General features: G+C 34.6%; 2 protein-coding genes and 1 pseudogene across 9 annotated transcripts in view; 2 read left to right on the top strand and 1 right to left on the bottom strand.

Moving 5' to 3' along the window:
• Positions 1–27,536, top strand: part of PIK3C2G (phosphatidylinositol-4-phosphate 3-kinase catalytic subunit type 2 gamma) — a 518,046-nt gene that overhangs the window by 122,174 nt on the left and 368,336 nt on the right. For 4 of the 5 annotated variants that reach the window (XR_014803777.1, XM_084956630.1, XM_021092290.2 and 1 more), the window contains exon 1: positions 20,950–21,053. The exons of the other annotated variant lie outside the window; for it this stretch is intronic. The gene's annotated coding sequence lies outside the window, so the exon portion shown is untranslated. Of the gene's footprint in view, positions 1–20,949; positions 21,054–27,536 lie in introns of those variants that run through there. 5 annotated transcript variants of the gene reach the window in all.
• RERGL (RERG like) overlaps positions 1–27,536 on the bottom strand; it is a 260,323-nt gene that overhangs the window by 91,501 nt on the left and 141,286 nt on the right. The window lies entirely within an intron of this gene.
• Positions 2,400–4,484, top strand: LOC100151819 (adenosylhomocysteinase pseudogene; annotated as a pseudogene).

The raw sequence follows: 27,536 nt of genomic DNA, 5'->3' as shown, positions 1-27,536 counted from the left end.
ATTATAGAGAATCTTTTAAATATATTACAAGTTTACATTATATTCTTACATGTCATCACAAAATTATAAACTAGTTTTGGAAAACTATATTCAGTAAAATCAATTTCCAGCTCATACATTAATTCACCTCCAATTGTAATATGATGTAAATACCTATGCATTTTTAAGGTGTGGTTCTTATTAAGTGACATGATGTTGAAGGTCAAGTGGTTTTCTTCCACCCAGAAACTAGGCCAATACAGCCAAATCTCTTTGTCATTTTATTTTGCAAGCAGGTAGATTTATTCTCAATAGTCCTTTTCAATGAGCAAGGTCTGAAAGATCCTAGCTTTCTGTAGTGGTCTCGGTTTCAAATTCACCCATTGTTCAAATTAAGAACCAAGACTTTTGATTATTTAAAGAGACCAACAACTTCAGAGCGATGTGGTTAAGAAGTTAGGGCTACCATTATGCTTTCCAATTTTTTTTTTCTTTTCCTTTTCTCTCTTGTCTATTTTTTCTTTATTTTTCTTTTTTTGCAATTTAGAGTTTTTCTTTACTTTGTTATGAGAATATCTATACAATGAAAGGATATCTGTTACATTGTGTTCCTTCTTTGCTATCTCTTAGCTTTTCAATTGTCTTCTTGTTTTCTTTGCTAAGTCCAGTGACAAAAAAGATTCCATGACAAATGTCACTTGCAGTGGACTGTAATGGTTGTTTGAAGGGCTGTGTAGAGATGGTTCTAAGATCAATTCCAGCTTAATAGAAAAGAGTTCTGGAGTTCCCGTCGTGGTGCATTGGTTAATGAATCTGACTAGGAACCATGAGGTTGCGGGTTCGGTCCCTGGGTTTGCTCAGTGGGTTAACGATCCGGCAAAAAGACAAAAAAAAAAAAAAAAAAAAAAAAAAAAAAAGTTCTGAGTTGATTAGTGTGTTTGCAGTGGTCAAGGGAATGGGCAGTCCAGGGACAATGCTGTGTGTTTGCTGATATTGATCCATACCTTTTGCTCCAGACCACAAATTCTTCTCAATTTAATCTTTCCCTTTTTTTTTTTTTCATCCCCATTGTGATGCTGATTCATTTATCTAACTAGCAACAATTTTATGGCAAAGTGTAAAAACATGATATTACCTTACTTTACTTACAGGACAATTGCATCATGTGTAAAATGTAAGATAACACTTTCTTTACCTATTTCAGAGAATACTTTTGAAAATCAAATGAGACATGTATAAAATGTATAAAAATGCCATGTATATGTCAATCTGGGTAAATTACGACATGCTTTTTAGGCACAAAAATATGTTATCAATCTTTACTTTTAAGATGCAGTACCTAGAATGAAGCTTTGCATAAAATAAATGCACAATAAATGTTTGTTGAATAGAGCTGTCACTCACTTGCCCTATGAAACTCTTTCCTGATTATTCTGACCTGGAGAGTGAGGGGGGCGTGTGTGTGTGTGTGTGTGTGTGTGTGTGTGTGTGTGTGTGTGTGTGTAATTTCAGTGGAGGGCCAAAACTTTTCTAGGTAAAAATTAATAAATTATCATTTTGAAAAGTCACACATAATTGCTAATGATTTTTGGCATTTTTCTTTTGCAATATAACCTCCATGGGGGAAAGGAATTGTGTCTCTTCATATCTAGCAAATTACACAATGAAATGTCCTGCACTGTAGATATGAGATAAATAATAATTAATGCTGGTGAATTAACCTGATGAAATATTCCCTAAATAGCATCCCATAAGACTGTGAAATATGTCTTGTTCTAAAGTTAAAAGTAAAGGCCGCTAGCTCATTAATTCCCCACATTTTTTTTCATTTTGGGGTAAAATGGTTTTCAGGACCATTAACCTATTTGGCTGAGTTCCACTTCATTATGTGCTAGCTTCTATACCTGGATTTGTTGTAAAGCCATGCTCATTCTACCAAGTTTATAGCATTTCTACCAGAATGGTCATCTTAGGAATTTTGATACAATATTAAGAATGATAAAAACAACTTTGCAACTCAGTTTCATTGGAGAGCAGAAAACCACATGCATATTTAAACTGTGACTGGCTTCCAATTTTCCCCAGCTCAAATCTGCTCCACTTTCTGCATTTTCAAATCACTCACAATGAATCACACTTTATTCATTCATTCAAGCAAGAAGGCTTCAAATCATCCTCATATTTTGCTTCTCCTTGGCTACCATATTCAGTCATGTACTAAATTAAGAATACTCACTTTTACCTCCTGTGTGCCTCTGACTCTTTGACTCCACTCTCACTGATACATTCAGGTCATTATGATTTTAGGAGACAACAGCCATAACATCCGAAGTGCTCTCCTTCCCCTTCTCCTTTCTCCAAGTTACTGGCAATACTGAGTCAAATATAATAGTGTCACACTCTTTCCTAAGAATCTTTGCCCTGCCCAGCGCTTGTCCCCAGCCTGAGTTTTGCCCTCTTTGCTCATGTCCATCACTAATGTGCAGAAGCGCCAATGGCATGTCTGAGAATGCAAGGCCCTGGACTCACAGAGAATGAGATGCTGGGCCTGAAGCTCATGCAGGAGATGTATTTGGCCTCCAAGCCACTGAAGGGCACCTTCATTGCAAGCTACCTGCACATGACTATCCTCACTGAGCCCCTTATTGCCCTGGGTACAGTGGTCCAGCTGCAACATTTTCTCTACCCAGAATCATGCAGCAGCTGCCGTTACCAAGGCTGGCATTCCAATATACCCCTGGAAGGGTGAAATGGAGGACGAATATCTGTGGTGAATTTAGTAGACACTGTACTTCAAGGACTGGCCCCTCAACATGATTCTGGATGATGGTGGTGACCTTACCAACCTTGTCCACACCAAGTACCCACAGGTTATGTCAGTCATCCAGGGCATCTCTGAAGAGACCACGATGGGAGTCTACAATCTGTACAAGGTGTGATGGCCAGTGGGATCTTAAAGGTGCCTGCCATCAACATTGACAACTCCATCACCAAGAGCAAGTCTGACAACATCTATGGCTGCTGGGAGTCCCTCATAGATGGCATCAAGCAGGCCACAGATGTGATGATTGCAAGGTGGTAGTGGTAATGGGCTATGGAGATGTAGGCAAGGACTACTCCCAGGACCTGTGGGGTTTTGGGCCTGGGTCATCATCATAGAGGTCAACCCCATCAAAGCATTTCAGGCTGCCACAGAGGGCTATGAGGTGACCACCATGGATGAGGCCTGTCAGGAGAGCAACATCTTTGTCACCACCCAGGCTGTACTGACATCATCCTCAGCCAGCACTTTGAACAGATGAAAGATGACACTATCATTTGTAATGTTGGATATTTTGACGTGGAGATAGATGTCAAGTGGCTGAATGAGAACGCTGTGGAAAAGGTGAACATCAAGCCCCAGGTGGACCGCTACTTGTTGAAGAATGGGCATCGCATCATCCTGCTGGATGAGGGCTCAAGGGTCAACCTGGGCTGTTCCATAGGCCACCCCAGTTTCATGATGAGCAACTCCTCCACTGACCAGGTGCTGGTGCAGATTGAGCTGTGGACCCATCCATACAAGTACCCTCTCAGGGTCCGCTTTCTGCACAAGAAGCTGGATCAAACAGTGGCTGAAGCCCACCAGGGCAAGCTGAACATGAAGCTGACCAAGCTGAATGAGAAGCAGACCCAGCAGGCACATCCCAGGAGGGCCCCTTCAAGCCTGATCATTACCACAACTGAGAACCAGACCTGCCCTTTGCCTTCCAGCTACTGTCCTTGCCTGGGTCCCATTTTCCTCCCCAAGAGTGAATGGCACCCACTCTGAGAATGGTTTGATAATGTCCCCCATAGACTCCCTGGGGCTGGTGACTAAGTCTTTGGCCTCTGCTGCATCCCTCATACTGTTCCAAGTGTGTGGTAGATGGAGTTGAGAAGTCCCTCCTCAAGCCCTAGTCATGATGGAGGTATAGGGGAGTAACCCACAGGGAACCACAAACTTGGGGGTTTTGGAATTGCTCACTCAGTCAATCCCTTCGTAGTCTGGAAGTCGGCAGTAGTGGTCACAAAGCCCGTGCACCTTAACATCCAGGCCCTCACCTGGCCTATGGACTTTACACCCATACTCTTGGTTTATAGGTTCATTAGTTCCTCAGCCCATGACAGAGGAGGAGGAGCTGTGTCAAAAGGGTGTGGACAGACTGTTGGAGTTTGAATGCTCCTGAGAGCCTGGCTCAGTGCTTGGCATTCTCTTAAACCTCAGAACAGTGAGGTTGGTACTTTGATTCCCTGTTTTACAGGGGTTGGAATATATTGTTAAGAAGTAGTCAAGAAAGGATAAGAGAAGTGACAGCCAGAGGTTGAGAGGGGCCAGAAAAACGTAAAAGCAGCATAGATCTGCCACCACATTGTAACTTGACGTTTCCTTATCACAACCCTGGGTCAAAAATATTAATTTGGTTTATAAGGTTTAATATGTTAAAAGAGAGAAAGAAGGTGGGTTAATTAAAAATTTGGTGCCTTAAAAAACCCCAAAAAAAACCCCAAACTTCTGACAGATGATCACTGCTCACAATATAAACAACTCAGACCTGCATAAATCTGGCCCTAATCTATTTTACTAAAACAATACCACACCTCTTTTCCCTCCTTTTGCAAAAGCCAGTGTTCCCTTTATGCTGAGTATTTCAACCTCTGTCTCTTTTACACTGTCATTCCTTGGAAGAGTACTTTCTTTTCTTGCAATGTCTTCCCTTTTCTATATTCACTGTGGCATATCTTCTAGTAATCTTGTAGAAGTTTCAAAGTGGTAGGTGTTGAGCAGACATAGTCTACAATGTTACTTGCTTGGATGGAACAACGTCAAAAACAAAACTAAATCTAATTTGCCTTTAGATACATCTTGGCTCAACAGTGCCCTCAATCCTCACTATTCCTGAGTATCTCCTTCTATACTGATTCACACATTTCTACTACCTGACAAGCTTCTATCTGCCTCTGCTTCCTTGTAATAAAGAGATAAGACAGTAGTCTTCATAGCACTGGATGGCCACATTAATCGCCAAAGAACAATAAGGTTAATTTTTGTTAGAAAAAAAATATATTGTTATTATTAAATAGTTGTCCTCAAATGTACATTCTTACTGAATAATTTTCCAGTGTAGGTTGACTAACAGTCCTGGTTTACCCAGACTGTCCTGATATTTAACACTTGAAAGTGTGACATCCAGGGAAGTATCTCAGTCCCATACAAACCAGAACAGTTGTTCACCCTGCTGGTACCACAAACAGAATTAAGCATTTCCATCTCAGGGCTCCTTTTATACAGTATTCATGCTTATTTTCCTGGAAATTTATGAATTTTTGGTGTTGTGTAACATTTATCTGTTTCCCCAGGTTCCAATTACTTACGGATTTTTTTTCGGGCTTCAATTTTCAAAGCAGTACAGTATTTTAGGAAAAATATAGCTAAAGGGACTCCACAGAAGAATTCCAGTACCAAGCTATGAGCTGTTAGCCTCAAAAAATACATAGCTGTTGAGTCAATATTTACTTTTTAATTTTTTATTTAAGTACAGTTGATTTATAATGTTGTGCCAATTTCTGCATTACAGCAAAGTGACTCAGCCAGACATATATGTATACATTCTTTTTTTCATATTATGTTCCATCATGGTCAATCCCACAAGACTGGATATAGTTCCCTGTGCTATGCAGTAGGACCTCACTGCTTATCCATTCTAAATATAATAGTTTGCATCTACTAACCCCAAACTCCCAGTTCCTCCCATTCCCTGCCCCCTCCCTCTTGGCAACCACAAGTCTGTTCTCTATGTCTGTGAGTCTGTTTCTGTTTTGTAGATAGGTTTGTTGAATCAATATTTACTTTTAATGGGAGGACTTTGGGAATTCGTTTGCTGATAACATGGGGGAAGTGGAAAATTACTTGGGTTTATGTTCCTGCTTTTGATATGGATGAGTAAAGCTGGATGGACCTAAGACCAGCATAGCTGCTGACCCCAATTTATACTCCAGGGCCATTAAACTCATCCTAGACGTATGAGCCATATATAAACTCATCTTTCTTTCCTCTGTATTGTACATTAATTAAATTTTGCTTTTACTGCAAAGAAGCTATACATCTTAAGTTTTCATATGATGCAACCAAATTGTCAGATGCTTTTCCATTATTGATGACATGAGTTTATTAGTTGTGTGGTTGAAAAGATGACTTTGAGGAAAAAATTCTATATTTATAACTCATATGTCAGGAATATTTTTTAGAAAATATTATAAAACACTGATCTATACAACTCAAGCTGCCAAAGTTTGTAGTATTAACGAAACAGTTATACTGAAGATGAGAGTGAGGCACAAAATCATCTTTTTTGCCAAACTTAGTCCGAAGGTAGAAAAAATTTTCTATACTTTTTTCTGAGGGTAGGATAGCACAGGAGTCAGGTTCCAGAGATAATCCTAACATGAAGGTAAATTTGAAGACTTACAAGCTCTATAAACTTCAAAAATGTATCTATCATCCCTGTACTTCATTTAGCTATGAGACAGAAATAACATCTAACTATGTATTTTCTGTGAATTAAATAAAATATCACTGATGAAGTAGTTAGCACCATAAAAAATATGTAGCATATCCTTAACAGATTCCAATAGTTCTTCTTGTAATCATTTTATGTGATTTTGTATTTCCACCATCTGGATAGGTATATATGTCATTAAAGGTATTACTTACACACTGCCAGAGCTAAGATATCTGAAAATTTCAATTTAAATTCTGACCAAACTTAGTTGTTTCAAATTTTATACATTGGAAATCTATCTGATACTTATTAACAGTGGAGACCGAAAATGCTAGGGAGTAAAAGGATGTCTGAGGGCATTCAAACCTAGTTTTGATTTTGCTTTTGAACTTGTTAGGTATTTCAAAGTACTATTCATTAGAATGAATATACATAACAATGGTGATCCTGCAACATGTATCCTGTTATAGACAAAAAGGTGTATTTATGTATGTTGTATATTTAGGTCTTCACCAAATACCATCTTTACTTTCCCTGACACATTTGCAACTGATTGAAAGATATACACACAGATGAGAGAGATGAAGATCAAGATACAGATTCTTGATAAAAACTAAATTGGCACACAGCTTCCATGTAGAGCTACAGTGTGCTTCTAAATACTGACTCATGGACTTTGAAAAACTTATGGTTTCTAAATGAGACAGGTTGGGAGGTGGGGAATGTACTGAGGGTTTGGGATGGACATGCTGTAGGGTTTGGTTGTAATGATTGTTTATTACTATAAATGTAATAAAATTCATTAAGTAAACAACAACAACAAAATACTTCATTCTAGAATTCACTTAAACTCTACCAAACTGCAGGCCTCACTCTCATAGGGACAAAGCTCATCCTATGATGATTATCCTATGACAGGAAAAGCAGATTAAATGTGTCCTTAGTACCCCCAGGGCACTGAGTTAATCATTCACTGTTATTCCCTTGCCGGGAAGGTGTGAGATGTAGAAGAGATAAGGTATCCCATCCATGCTTTTCACTCTTGGAAGCAGAATGGAAATTCTCTTCCTTTATGCAGATATAATTAGTGGGGACTAAGTGTTTGCTCCTAATAACCTCTATGATGTTATCTGTACATAAGGGGATTCAAAAAGGATGTCTTTTTTAGTAATAACGATGTTATACGATGAAAGTCAATCACTAACACCAAAAAAAAATCTCTATGATCAATTACAAGAGTTGTTATACAATTCTAATTATGAAAAACAAAAAAAAACCAAACAGGAAAACAGGGAGTTTCATAAATGATTTGAGGCTACTATAATACAAACACTCTGTGCTCACTAAAATGTTAAGAAAATTCACACATATTGAAGTTTGTCCAAAAAGTAACAGCAGTTTAGATAAGCTCATAAACATGGTTTGCTCCCAAGCCAAAGTGTATCAACCCAAGTCATGTTGTTTGGAGAATCTGAAGAAAGTGTGAAAATTTCTATCATCCCCACAAAGAAGAGATAGGAGATCAGGAGAATAGAGAGGAGAGATGGGTTGTACTCAAAAAGAGCAATGAACACCTGCCTTGTGTGCAGCATGGGTTTCTCACAAGTGCTGACATGGGCAAACACTCCAGGGATCAGGGGGAATTGGTGATCTAGTAAAATATGGTCTTTAGCTAAAGGTCAAATGAAATTGTACTGGAAACCTTGGGGATACTTTAAAGTGGGAACTAAAGACAGGGGCTGCTCATTAGAGCTTTTGCTTAAGTACCAGTTTCACTTTATCAGGGAAATTGTTCATTTGTGTGAAAATGTGACCTCTGTCAGTTTGCCAAGCAGGCTGGACCCTGGGGTGATCTCAGGCTCACGTGTGCCTGCAGAAGTTAAAGCTACCTGGGGACTACTTTCAAAGGACATTGCCAAGGTTAGCAGACCCAAAATCTGACCTTCCTCTTCTTTCTTTCCATTTATATCTGTTTGTAAAGTTCAAATGGTTCTTTTTTCCCCAAAAAAGAAAGCGCTTCAAATGCAATAAAATGATAAAAGATTCCAAGGGGATGCAGCTATAAAAAGAGAAGGTGAAATAAAAATGTTTCATTTAGGAAGGCTGGTTATTTAGGGAAATATAATTCAGATAGCTCAGTAACAATTACCATATTTCCTAACCTAGGAATTCTGGCCTTAAAATTTTATGGTGCCTACCACCTTTTAACCAGAGCCAAGTATGATTCCTAATGCATAAGTAAAGAAGAGAAAGGTTTTTTCACAGGATGTTTGTTTTCCAGAGAAGCTAATAAGGCAGAATTCTTTGAATTCTCCATATATGTGGACCTTCTTATCACATATCCGCATAAACTAAGCTACCAAGGATATGAACGATGGGCCAGTGATTTAATGGTATGGATAGATAACGATTAAAGAAAAGATGAATTTTAAAAATCTATGTTAAATACCTATTACATGCTAAGATTTTAGGGTTTTTTTTTTTTTTTCCATATCTCTGTAAGCAATGAGGCTTTTAATTATATCTACTTGCTTCCTGTTGGTCTTCTCTCTAGTTTATATGCCTTCAGAGAGAATGGATTTTGTCTTATTAAATGCTGTATTCTCAACATCTAGAACAGCACCTGACATATTTGTACAGTTTCTACATAATACAGATTTGTACTATTTTATTCTTTCTTTACTAAGAAAATGCACGACAGACATGCTCATGTACACAACCATTTTAACAACCAAATGAACTAGTTATTTAATAAATAACAGTGTTGATATTTACTGTAATGGATGTTAAAAATGTAACTAGGACTTCTAATTGTAAGGACTTCTCACTTATCACAGTCAAGGGTATGTTTATTTGTAATTCAGAGGGTGTTTTTATTTATGTTGTTAGCATAGAGCGGTGAACAATTTTCCTAACATAAATAAAATTTCTTTGAGTCAAGCACTTTGTTGGGAGCTTTGCATACATTAATTCATTCACATGTATGTGGAAAGGTAAAGCTATCATTAGCTTGAACCAAAAGAAATTTTCGGTACCACACAATTTGTTAACTTGCATAAATAGCAATTTCAAGTGGTTCAGTCAAGCACAAAAACCTCATTTAGAGGGAACAACTGCGGTTTGGAGAAATTAAATAAATGGTACAAAGCCCAATACCAGTAAGCAATAAACTTAAGATCGGAACTGGTATTTAGTTACAAATGCCATTTTCTATCTCTTGCTTCCTGAATATGGCTTTAGCAGTGGAATCTCAAGAGAAGTCAGGGACAGACATGAGATAGTTTTGGGATACTCTCTTTCTGTTAAACATGGAATTATATAAAGTACAATGCAAAATTACATGAATTCTTAAGACAACAAGAGGTTCTGGAAAAATTTCACATTCTGTGGGATCACTTTGTGCCAGGAATTTCTTTGTACTAGAAAATGGTAGCAAGCAAAGCACATTGACTCCCAGACCCCCACCCACACCACTATCTTAAAGTGAACACCCACAAGGAGATTAGCCACTGATCAATACAACTGTATAATCTGCTGAGGACAAGAAAAAGGTTATTTTCTTTGAAAGAAAAAAAAAATCTACCTCTTATAAATGTCATCAATATAAAATGATTTGCTTCAGATACAACGGTCAATGTTTAACATACTTGCTAGGAGTTCAGAAACAAATATGGATGGATGTGTGGAATATACTCAGGTAAAAAGTATTGTTTTTTGAAAATAAAAAAGTTTTTTTTTCCCTTTTGAAATTAATTTCTACACTATCACTTTCTTAATATCAAAAATTATAGTTGCTGTATTTCCATTATAAGCAATAAAATGAAAGAGTAATTCTGAAGACATTTATTATCTAGAAGGTAGTATTTAATTTCTGACTGTAATTTAGAAATTTATGAAGTCTTCAAACACCTTTCAACTTTCCATTTAAGCAGTAAATGAAAAAGATTCAAAAACACAAAGTATTCAAAGATACAAAAAAAGAGACTACTACAAATAAACAGTTCAGTGACCCAGGTGTTATTTAATATAGGTAATTATCTCCATTGACTTTCAATGAAATGCATTCCTATTCAATTAGAATTCTGAGTAGGATCACATAAATTATTTAATGAACTGATTATCAAGGTTATAGTTATCAAACACAGCTTTCTGAGCAGCCTCACTTTCCTAAAATAACATGTATTCTCTACAGACATATAGAAACATGAAACTTTGACCTCTGAAGGGTTTTTTTGTTTATTTGGTTTGGTTTTACCTTGAGTTCCCATTTAGTGAGCAAAAGATGTGGAAGAAAATTAAATTTGGATGATATTTTATATTTAGCTGATTTCTAGAGGACAATTTAAACTTCTATTTATTTTCTATTAAAGCAATTAGAAAAAAAATTCATGCAGAACTCCCATTTCACACTAGCACTTCATTTGCTGTCTAGGGGTATCTTATCAAGAGGTAAGGAGGAGGATAGAAAAAGTGTTTATTTTTAAATAGGGTATAATGTGACTGGGGATAATTTCTATAATCCTCACAAGAGATACACAGAAGAGTTTATTTTTTTCTCTTAAGGAGGTGGAAAAGGTCGAGTCATGCTGAACATTAAGATTGGAAATAGGTAAGCCAGCACAAGCCAACATGCAGTGCAGCTCACTGTCACAGCCAGAAGGAGCTAATTGTATTAGTTATGGTAATAGTGCCCTCCAGAGGAATTCTGCAGGAATTCGAAAGGCATAGGGAAAATTAAAGGTGGTGAAGATAATGGATTTAAATACATACTTATAAAGCAAGTTAACATATTAATCTTGCCTAGATAATTAAAATATACTTAGAATATATTTTAAATTTAGTGCTGAAAGCTAACACTATCTTCATAAAAATATCAACAAGCAAACATGATTTAAATATTTTAGGCCATTTGTGAATCCATACTTATATTCTTGGTATATTCTAAAAAATGTGATATGTTATTTTAAAGTTAAATCCAGGAAACAGTAAAGGACTGAGATTAACGAGTTTAAATTTGTGATCCTGTTGTTACTTTTCCTTTGTGGTATTTCTGAGTCTTCAGAATTTAGTGTAAACAGTGGTATATTCTAACATTAATATCTAGTATCATTGAAATGAGGCAAAATTATAACAAGCACGATCAATTATTGAAAGTAAATGAAATGGGAGACTCCAAAGCACCAGATTATAGACAGTAAGCCCCACTTACACCACAAAATATTAACGAGATAAAAATAGGTGATAAATAACTAAATGAAAATAAGAGGCCTCTGTGTTTATCATTTAAATATTTATACTTTCTTAATTTTAAAGAATGAATAATGATTATTTCACATAATGATTTATTTTAATTATCATCAAAATTGCTTCTGCTACTTTATTATGTTAGACACTTAGGCAAATGCTGGGAAAAGGGAATTCATATTTAATGATTTCACTGCTTTTTACCTCACTCACCATTGTTAGCCACCCATCATAATGATTTTCTGCATTTGAAATTGTTTCTGTAATTTACTAAAATAGCTATGAATAATTGAAATTTTTCTCTTGACGTTTAATATTATAAACCACAAAAAGAACAAGAGTGAAAAAATAATAACAAAGGAATGAGAACAACAAATAAAAAACAGTAACAAATATGGTAGATAAGTTAATTCAATTATATTAACAATCACTTTGAATGATCTAAATACACAAATTAAAAGACATTGTCAGAGGAGATCAAAAAATAAGACCCAATTATGTGTGATCTACAAGAAAACCACTTTAAGTATAAATATACATATCAAAAGTAAATGGATTTATAATGCCACTACATTATATATGTATATATATTTTCCTATTTGTCAATCCCTAATCAAATATCGTATCTTTGGTTTTTTTTGGCCAAGCCCAGAGCATATGAAACTTCCACAGCCAGGGACTGAACCTGTGCCACAGTAGTGACCAAGGCCACTGAGTTGACAATGACAGATCCTTAACCCACTATGCCACAAAGGAACTCATGAATACTATATCTTTTAAGTTATTTTTGTTTATAATAAATCTAGAGACCTGAAGGGTTAAGTTTTTCTTATACTGCTCTTACTTTCAAAATTATCTCAGGCAATCTTGTTCCTTTGCCCTTCCAAATGAACAGTAAAAGAGCTTATCAAGTTTCACAATATCACATGTTGAGATTTTGAGTTGCATTTACTTAATAGTTTAATTTGAAAAACACTGCTATCTTTAAGATATTGAGTGTTTGCATCCATGACAGCGATAGCTCTCTCTAGTTACTTATGTCTTGTTTTATGTTCTTCAGTAGTAATTGCTTTCTCTGTAAAGATTCTATCTTTTGTTACATTTGTTCCTGGCCCATTACTGTTTCCACGTTACAAACAGTATCTGTCTCTAAGTTACAGTTTTAATTGTTAATTAAAAATATTATAACAATATTCATTTTTAAAATTATTTATTCCATAACCAGAAAATTTGTTGAATTCTCCTATTTGTTCTAAAAGTTTATCTGTGGAATCTCTTGGCTTTTCTATGTAGACTATCAAGTAATCAAAATATAATGACAACTATCCTTTCTAATCACTATCATTTAATCAATATTAATAATAATATTATTATTATTTTAACTTGTGATAGCTAGGACTTCCACTGCAAGTTGAACAGAAGGAGTGTTAGCAATTCTCATCTTATTCCTTATGAAAATACTATTGTTTAAATATTTCATATTTGATGAAGAATCATGGTATATATATTTATGTTAGATAATCATAATTAGAATGAGGAGTTTCCTATCTTTCCAAGTTTTCTAGGATATTTTATCTTGAATTAGTATAAAATTTTAATTTCAAAATATTCTATAGATAATGAGACAAGCATATAGTTTTCTTCTGCTTAACTGTCAATATCTGAAGAAATCTTAGTAGATTTCCAATAGTGGAACAGTCCTAGGTTAAAGTTAACATGGTTATGAGTCAGCATTTTATTTTCTTAAATACCTGTTTGCTTTTCAAAATACTGTTTTAATGAATCTGACTAGTATCCATGAGGATGCATGTTTGATCCCTGGCCTTGCTCAGTGGGTTAAGGATCTGGCATTGCTATAAGCTGTGGTGTGGGTTGCAGATGCAGCTTGGATATGGTGTTACTGTGGCTGTGGCATAGGCCAGTAGCTACAGCTCCGACGTGACCCCTAGCCTGGGAACTTCCATATGCTGCAGGTGTGGCCTTAAAAGGACAAAAAAATTAAAATAAAATAAAATAAAAAATACTGTTTTAGGGCTTTTGTCCCTATGTTCAAAAATAAACCTAGATTATAATATTTTCATCCCCCATTTTTTTTTAATTTGGAGCTTTGGGCAATTCTGGTTAAATTAACCTCATAAAAGAAGTGATTCTGATGTCTGACTTCATACTACAAGCTACAGTAACCAAAACAGTATGGTACTGGCACAAAAACAGAAATATAGATCAATGGAAAAGGATAGAAAGCCCAGAAATAAAACTATGACACCTATGGTCAATTAATCTATGAGAAAGGAGGAAAGAATATACAATGGATAAAAGAGAGTCTCTTCAATAAGTGGTGGGAAAATTGTACAGCTACATATAAAAGAATAAAATTAGAACATACACAAAAATATGTTAGTGAATTAAAGGCTAAAAGTAAAATCAGATACTATAAAACTCCTAGAGGAAAACACTTTGACATAAATTTCAGCAATATCTTTTTGGATCTGTCTCCTAGAGTAATGGAAATAAAAACAAAAATAAACAAACGGGGACCTAATTAAACTTAATAGCTTTTGTATAGCAAAGGAAACCATAAGCAAAACAAAAAGACAACCTACAGAATGGGAGAAAATATTTGCAAATGATGTGACTGACAAGGGATTAATCTTCAAAACACACAAACAGCTCAAACAACTCAATATCAGAAAAACAACCCAATCAAAAAAAGTGGAGAATATCTAAATAAACATTTCTCCAAAGAAGATACAGAAATGGCCAAAAGGGACATGAAAATATGCTCAACAGCACTAATTATTAGAGAAATGCAAATCAAAATTACAATGAGGCATCAACTCACACCAGTCAGTATGATCATCATCAAAAAGTCTACAGGTAATAAATGCTGGAGAGAGTCTGGAGATAAAGGAACCCTCCCACCCTGCCCTGTTAGTAAGAATGTAAATTGGTACAGCCACTATGGAGAACAATATGGAAGTTCCTTAAAAATCTAAAAACAGAGCTACTGTATGATCCTGCAGACCCACCTTGGGTATATATCCAGAGAAAACCATAATTTGAAGATACATTCACTCCAATGTTTCTATCAGCACTATTTACAATAGCCAAGACGCAGAAGCAACCTAAGTGTTCACTGACCGATGAATGAATAAAGAAAATGAGGTATATACACACAATGGAATATTACTCGGTCTCATAAAAAAGAACGAAATAATGCCATTTGCACCAACATGGGCAGACCTAGAGATTATTTTACTATGTGAAGTAAGTCAGAGAAAGATAAATATCATGATATTGCTTATACTCAAAATATTAAAAAAATACAAATGAGCTTATTTATAAAACAGAAATAGACTCATAGACTTCAAAAACTAACTTATGGTTACCAAAGAGGAAAGGGGGATGGAGAGATAAATTAGGAGTTTGGGATTAAATTATACAGGTTTCTGTATTATATAGATAGATATATCTATTATTTGAATCTCTTAGCTGTATACCTGACACTAATACGACATTGTAAATCTGCTATATTTCAATTAAAAAAAAGAACAGAGAAAAATGCTAAAGTAAAATAAAATGCATCCACTAAAGCAAAAAACAAAACAAAACAAAAAACAAGAGTTGGTAAGTTTTCCATACTCTGGATAAGTTTATGCACAATGAATTATCTGTTTTTTCATGGTTTTGTATATTCAGAAAAGCAAAGAGAAAAAAAAAATTGTCCTCTATGTTGTAGCCATGTCCATTTAATCAAATTTATTTTCATGATTGTTATTCAAATATTCTATATATTTTCTATTTATTGTTGGGTTTAGCAAGTTTTTAAGAGTTCAGCTAAAATCTCCAAATATAGTTGTACTTTTAAAATGTTTAATTTTAATTATTTTAATTTTTGCTCTGCAAAAAGTTTTTCTTGCTAGGTGTGATCAGGTTAAAGATTTTAGGTGTTTCTGTTGAATTTTTGTATCTATAGTATCTTTATTCACTAGTAATTGTTTGGCTTTCAGTCTTTCTCATGCTAATCTAGATATCACAGTTTTCTTTTTCTAAGTATCTATTGACATTTATTTTATATTATTTACTTTAAACCTTCTCTATTTTTTGTATTCCATATTTCATTTTTCACCTTTTATATTATGTGCTTACTCACTGCTTATTTTCTCTCTTCCACTAGCAAACTGAATTTCATGAGGGCAGGAATATTTGTGTTTGATTCAGTCATGTATTGAAGCATCTAGAATAATGCCTGGCACATAATAGGATCTCAAAATATATTTGCTGAGAGAATTTCTTGCTGTCGTTTATAATTTAAACTATATATACTAGTATATTCCTTCATAGTTTCCTGAAAATATGCATGTATCTCAGTTGTCATGATACAGAAATAGAAAACACTATAACAGCAGGATTTCTTTAGTGAAAGTTTACAAGAATTTCACCAATATTTATGAAAATATTGTAGAGTTTTCTATATTGACAAGGTAAATATTGGGAGTTCAACCAAATTTTACTTATTAAGACTAATTACTGCTCTATAAAGTGATATGAAGGCCACCAAATGATGATTCTGAATTCATATATGTTTTGTAATATACTATGAAGGGGAAAATAATGATTATTAACTAGATCTATAAAGAAGAAGAGTACAGGTACATTGTTAACAAAGACAGAATTTTTAGGAATTCTTTTTTAATAATCCTTAGGAACAGAATTAATTAACTCACAAATGCTATTACTACTTTTTGAAACAAGACTTCAAAGTATTTTAGGAATAAATTTCCCTAATTAATTTAATTAAATAAAAAATTGAAAAAATAGCATTGTACCCTAATGTAGTATCATTTCTAATTACTAATACCGAAATAATGTGAAGCTATCATGTAGCTATCACAAACTCACACCACACTAAATTTCATGCAATTTTTAGTATTCTGAGGGACATGAATAACCTTTAACCCTCTAATTTTTATAGGTTTTCACAGATGAAGAAACCAAGATTAAGAAGTGAAGAGTTTATGAAATTTACCTCAACTTATAAAATAACTTCAGCAAAGCTGAGCTTTCCCAACTCTAGATGGAAGCTCTTTTTACTAGACCAATAGTCCTCAAAGTATCACCCATAAACCTGGAGGTTTCAGACTCTTTGAGGAGGTCTATGAGCTCAAAATATTTTCATAAAAATATGAAATGTTACATTCCTTTTAGACTTTGTTGATATTTGCATTGATGGTACAAAAGCAATTGTAGATAAAACTGCTATCAGAAAACAAGGAACTAGCACTAAAAGCATAATCTAGTAGTGATTATGCTTTTTACTGAAACAGGCACAAGTTAAAACAAACAAACAAAAAGGTCAGTTTCATTATTCCAGGAATGCAAGATGATTCAACATCTGCAAATCAATCAATGTGATACACCTCATTAATAAAAAAAAGGATAAAATCATATGATCATCACAATATATGCAGGAAGAACATTTGACAAATCTACATCTTTTCATGATAAAACCTTTTTACAAACTGGGAATATATGAAAATATGGAGGAAACAAACTTACTAAAGGCCATATATGGCCAGCCTACAACTAACATCATACTTAATGGTAAAAATCTAAAAGCTTTCCTCTAAGTTCAGAAATAAGACAAGGGTACCCTCTCTCAGTACTTCTATTCAAAATAGTACCAGAAGTCTTAGTTAGAGCAATTAGACAAGAAAGATGACAGGATTTTACATAAAGACTCCACTCAAAACTGTTAGACCTAATAAACAAAGCAAAGACCTTAGCAGGATACAAACTCAATATACAAAAACCAGTTGTATTTCTAAATAATAACAAAAAACTATCAGAAAGATAAAAAATAATCCTGTTTCCAAAACACGAAAAAGAATAAAATACTTGAGTATATTTAACCAAGAAGGTGAAAAATCACTTAATAAGACATTGATAAACAAAACTGAAGAAGGTACAAATAAATGGAATGATATTGTATTCTCATGGACTAGAAGACTTAATATTGTTAAAAGGTCCATACTACCCAAAGCAATCTAAGGATTTAATGTAATCCCTATCAAAATTCTAATAGCCTTTTTTAAAAGAAAATGAACAAAAATTCAAAAATTTATATGGGACCACAAAAGACCAAACAATCTTGGAAAGAAAAACAAAGCTGGGTTTTTATGCTTCCTGTTATCAAACTATATTGCAAATCTACAACAATCAAAACAATGTGATATTGGCATAAAAACAGACACAGATATTGACAGAACAGAATAGAGAGCACAGAAATAAACCCACATGTGTATGGTCAATTAATTTACATCAAAAAAGCCAAGATGATAAAATGGGGAAAGGACAGTTTCTTTAATAATTGGTACTGGGCAAACTGGATAGGCATATGTATGCAAAAGAGTAAAACTGGACCCCTATCTTATACCACAAACAAAAGTGAACAAAAACAGATTAAAGACTTGAATGTAAGACCTGAAATCATAAAATTTCTTAAAGAAAATTAAGAGGTGAGTCTTGACACTGGTCTTGCCAGTAATTTTTTTTTGTATTGACACCAAAGCAAAGTCAATAAAAGCAAAAATAAACAACTGGGACTATAGCAAACTAAAAAGTTTCTACATTGGGAGATCCCATCATAGCTCAGTGGGTAGGAACCTGACATAGTCTCTGGGGATGCAGGTTTGATCATGGCCTCCCTCAGTGGCTTAAGGATCTGGAATTATCATTTTAAACTGTGACACAGGTCACAGATGAGGCTCAGATCCATTGTTGCTATGGCTGTGGCATAGGCCTCAGCTGCAGCTCTGATTTGACCTGGGAACTTCCATATGTCACACGTGCAGCCATAAAAAGAATAATAAAAAAGTTTCTGCACAACAAAGGAAACAATCAACAAAATAAATGGTAACATACCAAATGGGAGAAAATATTTGCAAGCTGTATATCTGATAAGGGTTCAACACCCAAAATACATAAAAACTTACCTATTCAATTAAAAAAATCCAAAAAACCAAAAACCAAACAAACAAAAATACTCCCAAAGAATCTGATTAAAAAATTGGCAGAGGAACCGAACAGATATTTTTCCAAAAGAGGCACAAATGGGCAACAGGTACATGAAAAAATGCTCAACATTACTAATCATCAGAAAAATTCAAATCAAAACTACAGTGAGAGAAGTTCCTGTTATGGCTCAGAGGGTTAAGAGCACAACACAGTGTCTGTGAGGATGCAGGTTCAACCCCTGGCCTCGCTCAGTGGGTTAAGGATCCAGTATTGCCATAAGGTGCAGCAAAGGTCATAGACATGGCATGGATCCAGTGTTGCTGTGGCTGTGGCCGTTGCATTGGGTGGCAACTGCTACATTTGACCTCTAGCCTATCAATTTCCATATGCCAAAGGTGTGGCCATAAAAAGCAAAAAAAAAAAAAAAAAAAACTACAATGCTATATAATAAGACATCACCTCACACTTGTTAGAATGGTTATTATTAAAAAGACAAAAGATAAGTTGTGTTGGCAAGAATATAGAGAAAAGGAAATCCATGTGCACTGTTGGTGAGAATGTAAGCTGGTGAAGCCACAATGGAAAACAGTATGGAAGTTCCTCAAGAAATTAAAAATAGAATTGCCATCTGATCTAGTAATTTCACTTTTGGGTATATAACCAAAGGACAAGAAAATAAGATCTCAAAGAGATGCATGCACTCTCATGTTCACTGGAGCATTATTCATGATATCTAAGATATGGAACCAACTTACATGTTAATTAATGGATAAATGGAAAAAGAAGGAATGGTCCTTATATATACAGAATATTATTCAGCTGTGAGTAAAGACATCCTGATATTTGTGACAATACAGAAGGGCCTTGAAGACATTATGCTGTGTGAAGCAGTCAGACACTGAAGCACAGTGAAGCAGAGAAAGACAAATACTGTATGATATAATTTATACACGGAATCTAAAATAGTTGAACTCGCAACCTCCTAGGAGTGAGGGGATGCTGGTCACATGATATATACTTTTGGTTATAATATAAATATGTTCTAGAAATCTAATATACAGAGCACAGTCATGATAGGTAATAGTATTGTATTATATTCTTGAATGTAGCTAAGAGATTAAATCTTAAATATTACAGCCACAAAAAAAGAAAGAGCAATTAGGTGACATGGTGAAGGTGTTAGCTAACACTAGGTGGTAATCATTTTGTAATATATGTATATTAAATCAACATGCTGTACACTTTAGATTCACCCAATGTTATATGTTAGTTATATCTCAATAAAACCGGAAAAATTAATTCAGAGAATAAAATAATAAAATAACATATATTTCTCAATTATCATTTCTAACATATCTTAATACCTATAAATTACATGAAAAAAGGCTAAACAATGGTTCCTATCTTTAAGAGAATATATTCTTGAGACTAGGAGTTCCCATCACAGTGCAATGGAAACAAATCTGACTAGTATCCATGAGGATGTGGTTCGATCCCTGGCCTTGCTCAGTGGGTCAGCAATCCGGCATTGCTATGAGCTGTGGTGTAGGTTGCACATGGCTCAGATCTGGCATTGCTGTAGCTCTGGCATAGGCCAGCAGCTACATCTCTGATTCGACCCCTAGCCTGGGAACTTCCATGTGCCACAGGTGCGGCTCTGAAAAGCAAAAATATACATAAAAAAATAAAAATTAAAAAAAGATGATCTTGAGACCAAAAGGTTTTGAGAATTGCTCCATTAGACTGAACTGCATTCTTTGAGAGACAGGTGAATCTAATAATTTCCTTATAGAGAAAGAAGTATAATTACACTTTTAATTCCAGCTCCACTAAATCATCAATGGAACTTTTAGATTTTATACAGCTGACAGAAAAAGAGAGAGAGAATCTCAAAGAATAATAACATTTCTTAAAAAAGTTTATAAAAGTCCTGTTATAGACTCAATCCCCCTGTTGAGGCCTTAGGAGTTAGTGAAATAGGGAGGATTAAACAGCTGGATTATTACTGGTGACTATTTAGTTGTATAAATTAAATGTGTCAACAGTAAGTGTTAACGGAAGAGATTGGACAAAATGATTTTGATAGTTGTGCCAATCATTCAAGGAGCTCAAACAAAGTATGGGAACATGTAATTTTATTTGTGTAGCAACTGATAAGATAAAATCAAGGCTGAACAAAATCCATTTCATTGTGCACCGTAGTGAATCATTAAACATGCAATGAGCTTCTGAGCTTGCTCTTTTTGCATTTTAATGACAAGAGAAATAACCTTAAAACAAAGAAGAAATACGGTAAGTAATACTGATGTACAGTGTATTGTGAAATATAATCTGTATTTATGTAATCATAGAAATGTCTAAATAATTGTAAAAATTATTAATTCATAAATGACCTTAGAATTCCCATCAGCAAAGTTTTCTATAATGTTCATTTTTTTAAATTTCAGGGACAGGCTTTCCTGGGTAAAATTTGTTGAGAAAATAGAATATACTTTGTTTAATCATTTAATTGTTGAGGATTTGGGTTCAAAACTCTTCTTTTAGAGATGGGACTGTAAAACCCAGAAAGGTTAAAAGATATGGTCAAGGTCGGTATTTGATTTCGACTTGGTTCAAAGAACAATTCAAATTTGAAGAAAGAAGGAGGTAAAACAGAAACTTTAGAAACACAGATCACTCTAGACATCTCAGTCACAGATAGAGTGTGCAGCTGAAGAATAGTAGTAAGAGTGAGTGCTGAATGCTTGAAAAACCAGGGGTGAGATAACAAGGTTCTTATTATGGAGCCATCGCTTTGATTTTTTTATCTTCTAGTTTAGGAAACTAGCTTTAATTTTTAATGTGTACACCCTTTAGCTACAGTTCTTGCGTTTTCAAAATAGAATTTCAAATTTGGAAACTGTAAACATGACCCTGGGCTTCATAATCTGTCATTGTAATAATATTTGGAGGGCACTCATAAGCTCATTAATGTAATGAATATTCTGAGTATTTTTATGTTAGATATTATCATAGATAAAAGAAATTTTAATTTTAATTTTTTCAGTCAAAAAAATCATGACTGAATCCCTGCTTTCAAGATATTATGTTGAGGAAGAGACCAAAGGAATGATCATAGTACAAGGTACAGTGTGGTAATAACTGAGACAGAGGGTTTGAAACAAGAGTTTAGTGAAAAAATAGTGATAGAAGAATATAGCTGTCGCAATGATCTTGGTAAATTAAATACATAATATCAGGCAAAATAATTTTATTTGCCAAAGAAAATACCTGGAAGAAAAGGACATTCTCCCCAAATACCATGATATATAATAAATTAGAAAACTAACTGCCAGTCAATAAAGATAACAAGATAATCAGAAGATAATAACATACCCTAAAAAGAAAACAAATCCAAGATAATTCCAATATAATCACCTCTGGTCAAGCTCTTTGTAGAAAGAGATATTATAGATTTTAATAGTTAGGTATTATAACAAATTAGAATTCTGCAGGATATTAGTGGAGTGCTAAAAGAATATGATAAAATAAGCACTTGGTAGGCCCAAACTTTATGTGACTTTTGGTGGAATTCTAACCTGATGTCATGCCTAATTTCTGGGTCTCTGAGAACTGCCTTAATCTAGGAGACTCATGAATCAGGTAATTTTCTCTGATATATTACATTATCATTTTATTATTATTATTTTTTTTTTTTTTTTTTTGGCTTTTTGCTATTTCTTTGGGCCGCTCCGGCGGCATATGGAGGTTCCCAGGCTAGGGGTCTAATCGGAGCTGTAGCCTCTGGCCTACGCCAGAGCCACAGCAACGGGGGATCCGAGCCGCGTCTGCAATCTACACCACAGCTCACGGCAACGCCAGATCCTTAACCCACTGAGCAAGGGCAGGGATCGAACCCGCAACCTCATGGTTCCTGGTCAGATTCGTTAACCACTGCGCCACGACGGGAACTCCCTACATTATCATTTTAAAAGTGATTTTAAAGTGAATTAAAGTGTTAACCAAGCTAGAAGAGTCCTAGGATTCCCAATCCTAGGGTACATCTTTACCACTAATGTCATCAAGTTGCTTGTGGCTGTGAAGAATAGCTAAGAAGACAGTCTTGTCCACAGGACACAAATAATAACATTTTAACTATAAACATTAATTTAAAAACAACTCAGGGAGTTCCTGTCGTGACTCAATGGAAAGGAACCTGACTAGTATCCATGAGGACGCAGGTTCGATTCCTGGCCTCACTCAGTGGGTTAAGGATTTGGCGTTGCTGTGAGCTGTGGTGTAGGTCACAGATGTGGCTTGGATCCCGAGTTGCTGTGGCTGTAGTGTAGGCCGGCGGCTACAGCTCTTATTCATCCCCTAGCCTGGGAACCTCCATATGCCGTGGGTGTGGATCTAAAAAGAGGAGAAAAAAAAATCAGAAATGATATGTGGGGAGTTCCTGTTGTGGCTCAGTGTTTTAAAAATCTGACTAGTATCCATGAAGATGCAGGTTCAATTGCTGGCCTTGCTCAGTGGATTAAGGATCTGGCATTGCCACAAGCTATGGCATAGGTCACAGATGCGGCTAAGATCTGGTGCTACCTACTGTGGCTGGGGCTGTGGTGTAGGCTGGAAGCTGCAGCTCTGATTCAGGCCCTAGCCTGGGAACTATGCCTCAAGTGCCATCCTAAAAGAGGGGGAAAAAAGTGACAAAATAGAGTTAACTTCAAAATGTCTAGTATAGATAATAGATAGTATTGAAGGTGTCTGGGAAGAAAGCACAATATTTTTATAATTTAGTAAAGTAGATTATAATAAAAAACTCATTTTGAAGTCCAAAAATCTGGGTGAGATTCCCAGACTTATAGTTTTTCTATGTGTCATCAGAGAAATTCTATATTCCTTCTTTCTCTCAAATTTTGAACTAAAAAGGAAATGTATTTTCATTTGCCCAGACTTTTTCAAGAATTTTTGTATCAAATGATAAAATATGTGAACTGAACAGTACTACAAAATATTAATTGAGCATCTGTATTTTAAGGTACTCAATTAAGGAGATACTGTGCCCCCCCCTCCACAAAAGAGAAATGCTTGTGGAAGAAGAAAAAAGGCATACTCTATAATATATATTTCAAGTCTGGGAGAATTGATTACTCAACAAGCACAGTGTTTTATTCTTCATATTTCATTATCTCTTACTTCCAATGAATTTCCATTTTAACTCAAAATTAAAAGCTGCATTTTAGACTTGATATTGGTATAATATAATTAAAAACTGAGAAGAATCCTAATTCACAGTGAAAGACTTACACTTCAATACTATATAATAAAATAGTTGTAGCATTCTGTTTTATCATTGACATATAGAGCAGAATCCAATTTAGTAATTTATCATTAGCAGGATGATGGCCACGCAGACCGGAATTCTCTGATGGTCAAAACTAGGTCATTCTCTCCCCACAGGCTGACCTATATAGAAACTCAAATTATAATCAATTGTTTGCTTGGCGGACTTTGAAGCAGAAAAAGAGGAATCTTATAATTTGAATTTTTAATGCAATAGACTAAAATAATGAGAATCATTTATTTTTATGTTGGAGATTGTCCATCTCAGAACTTCCTAAATCATATCAAAATGGGCTGATAAATAAAAATGATATTTATAAAATATAATGTGTACTCAATAAATTCTAGATATTTTCTTCCTCTCTGAAGGATTCCTCAGTTTCTAACATGCCACTGATCATTCTTGGTGTCTCAGAGGGAACTTTCATAAGCTTATTTCCCAAAATAGATTTTTTGGGAGGGGTACTGGGGGGTAGGGTATGAAGGGCTGATACCTCCTAGAATTAGAAATCCAGGAAACCCAGGTTTAGACTGTGGAATTATAATATTGGAAGGGTTCCAGTTTCTTCTCACAGGATGTGTGGACATCACTCTCATGCCATGCACAGCATCTACAGGGAAGGGGAACCAGGGAAATCACAATCAGTGAGATTTCAATTTGTTAGAATTGGTGGGAAGCAGAATTTAACTTCCTGGATTGTGACCTATGAAGGGAGTACCTGACAAATGTGGACTGCTCAGCACTTAAATATTAACTCTAGCTACTTACAAGTTCAACTAGCTTGATATAGTGAGAATTAGTCATAAAAAAAGCTGACTGTCTCATGTCTTGTGGAAAACAAAATGTTTATTAATTAACCCTTGAACGTATTATTATAACTGGAACTGCTAAGGCTTAGCTCGCCCTTAATGGTGTTAATAATGGTGTCACATATTTCTGTGTACTCTGACTAAACACAGTCACATATTACAGAAGCAAGACAACTTTGTTACTTGGTTCTAAAAAGGAAAGAAAAGTAAATATAACAGGATTTTTTCCTAATATAAGCAGTCAAAAATCCTTCACTTATTCTAGTTTTTCTTCTTTAACTCCCAGGGTTGAAGGTGGGGAATATAATATTTGGTTGAAAGGAACATATGTCCCTAATGAAGCATGATTTTTCTCGGTACCATGTCCTAATTCTACCCCAATCATAATGAACTGCTTCTTGATATTTAGAGAAGCATTTTATTTCCAGAAGGTGGCGTTCTCGAATAGTTGGAAACATGTTTGATTCCATCTGCTACAAAGCAGAGGTACATCTAATTAACATTCAAGTTAACTGCAATTCTTGAAACACAAAGTGGCTATTCCAACCAAAACAAAGTGTCCTACTGCCCTTTTGTTGATGGCATTTAAAACTCTGGATATTTTTCTACCTCCATGACCTAATTTACTATCTGGAAAAACTAGCAATGCAAAGGTTTAGATATTATAACATTAAAACAAAATGAGTAACAAATGTAACAAAACAGAAAAAGTTATAAATACAGAGAACAAACAGGTGGTTGCCAGAGGGGAGGGGAGTTGGGGCAGGAACATTTAGGTGAGAGAGATTAAGAGAGACAAAACTTCCAGTTGCAAAATAAATGAGTCACAAGTGAAATGTACATGGTGAAGATCATAACTAGACATTGTGGTGCTTTCTGAAATGTATAAAAATTTCAAATATCTATGCTATGTAACTGGAACTAACATAGTGCTGTAGGTCAATTATACTTCAAATACAAACAAAAAACTCATAGAAACAGATATCAGAATTTGGGTTATCAGAGACAAGGGGTAGGGGAAGGAGGAATTGGATGAAGGTGGTCAAAAGGTACAGATTCTCATTGTAATACAGGCAGATGCTGGGGATGTAATGTGATAAATATAAATAACACTGCTATATGTTATGTGTGAAAGTTGGTAAGAAAGTGGATCTTAGAGTTCTCAGGAGAAGAAAAACATTTTGTTCAATTTAATTTTGTATCTAAATGAGATGATGGATGTTCACTAAACTTGTGATAATCATTTCATGATGTATGTAAGTCAAATCCTTATACTGTGTACCTTAGACTTCTACAATGCTTTATGTCAATTATATCTCAAGAAAACTGGAAGGAATAAATAGACAAAAATATAACAGGACATGTTAGAAAACTAGACCAGTTTTATATGACTATATACCAGCTTCTGTTCTGACTTTTAACAAAGTTTATTTATAAATGTATTTGAGTAATACTTGATGCCATACAATTGTATTATATGAAAAATGTATGCAAAACTAAATAATTATGGAAAATTTGATCCCACAGTGATCATTTTAAAATACCTGAAATTATAAAATCCTTGGCCTGTAATAAGCATATTGGAGAAGCTGAAGAAGGGCAAAAAATTGGAAGAGATGTAACAAAACTTCAGGGAAAGAGAATTCTATAATTCTTCAGTTTTCTAAATAGAGTTTTTAGGACAATTTGCCCAGTGATAATGTCTGTGGCATTATAAAGGTAATAAAGTTTGACTATGGTAAATTGATGTATTTTTCTATGCAGAGACAGTTTGGGAACATCTGTAATCTTGCCTGAGACTGTGAACATTTTCAGCACTTTTATTTACTTCTATCAACAATAAGATGTTATTCACTGGTCAAAGGCAAACTAAGAATGTCAAAGGGCATTTAAACTGTCAGCTAATAATTTTCTGAAAGAATTGGAAGTTTTAGTCATAATCATTTATATCCTGAGAACCCTTTGTCTATTTGAGTGTTATTATTTGCCAGTTGCTGTATATAACACAAGGCACAAATGCATCTCAAATATAACTGTATATGACAATATTACAGGCTGATTGGAAAGTGTATTTGAAATACACGTATTTACTACAGCACTTAGTATCACAATGCATTACAGAAGTATGCTCACCACACCCATTTGTAAAGATTTGGGAGGATGTTTGCAAATCAAATCAGTAATTTATCTTAAGGGAAGAAGATTGAAGGTACCAAATTACATGTGATACTCGCCAATATTAACAGCTTTATTAATAATCCATCTCAAAATATAATAAACTGCATTCAATTATTTTCCAACATTTAAATTACATTTATTTTTCTTTAACTTTGTCTTAAAATAGGGTTGTTTCCATAAATGGATATAAAAAGATTCAGTTAAAAAGCAATGAAAAACAACTTTTTCATAATTCCTAATACTAATATTAGGAATTAAGTAAACCAAATATTTGGATTCAAATCAATGTTTCCAGGTCTCAGATAAATAATACCACAATTCTCTAGGCAGAGTACAATTACTTATGTACAGGCTACAACTACAGAAGATATCAAACTAATACAGTACAAATTTCCTTCTCTCAATTTTGCTCCAAGATTGAGATAAGGAGGGAACTCTTTTAATGAAATTCAACATAACTAT

Source organism: Sus scrofa, chromosome 5, assembly GCF_054392235.1.
Source record: "Sus scrofa isolate SSC_HxYL_T2T_F1_AM1 chromosome 5, Sscrofa_HxYL_maternal_Yorkshire_Landrace_v2.0, whole genome shotgun sequence".
In the NCBI taxonomy this organism is placed as follows: domain Eukaryota; kingdom Metazoa; phylum Chordata; class Mammalia; order Artiodactyla; family Suidae; genus Sus; species Sus scrofa.
This window is presented reverse-complemented; position numbering and strand designations above follow the sequence as displayed.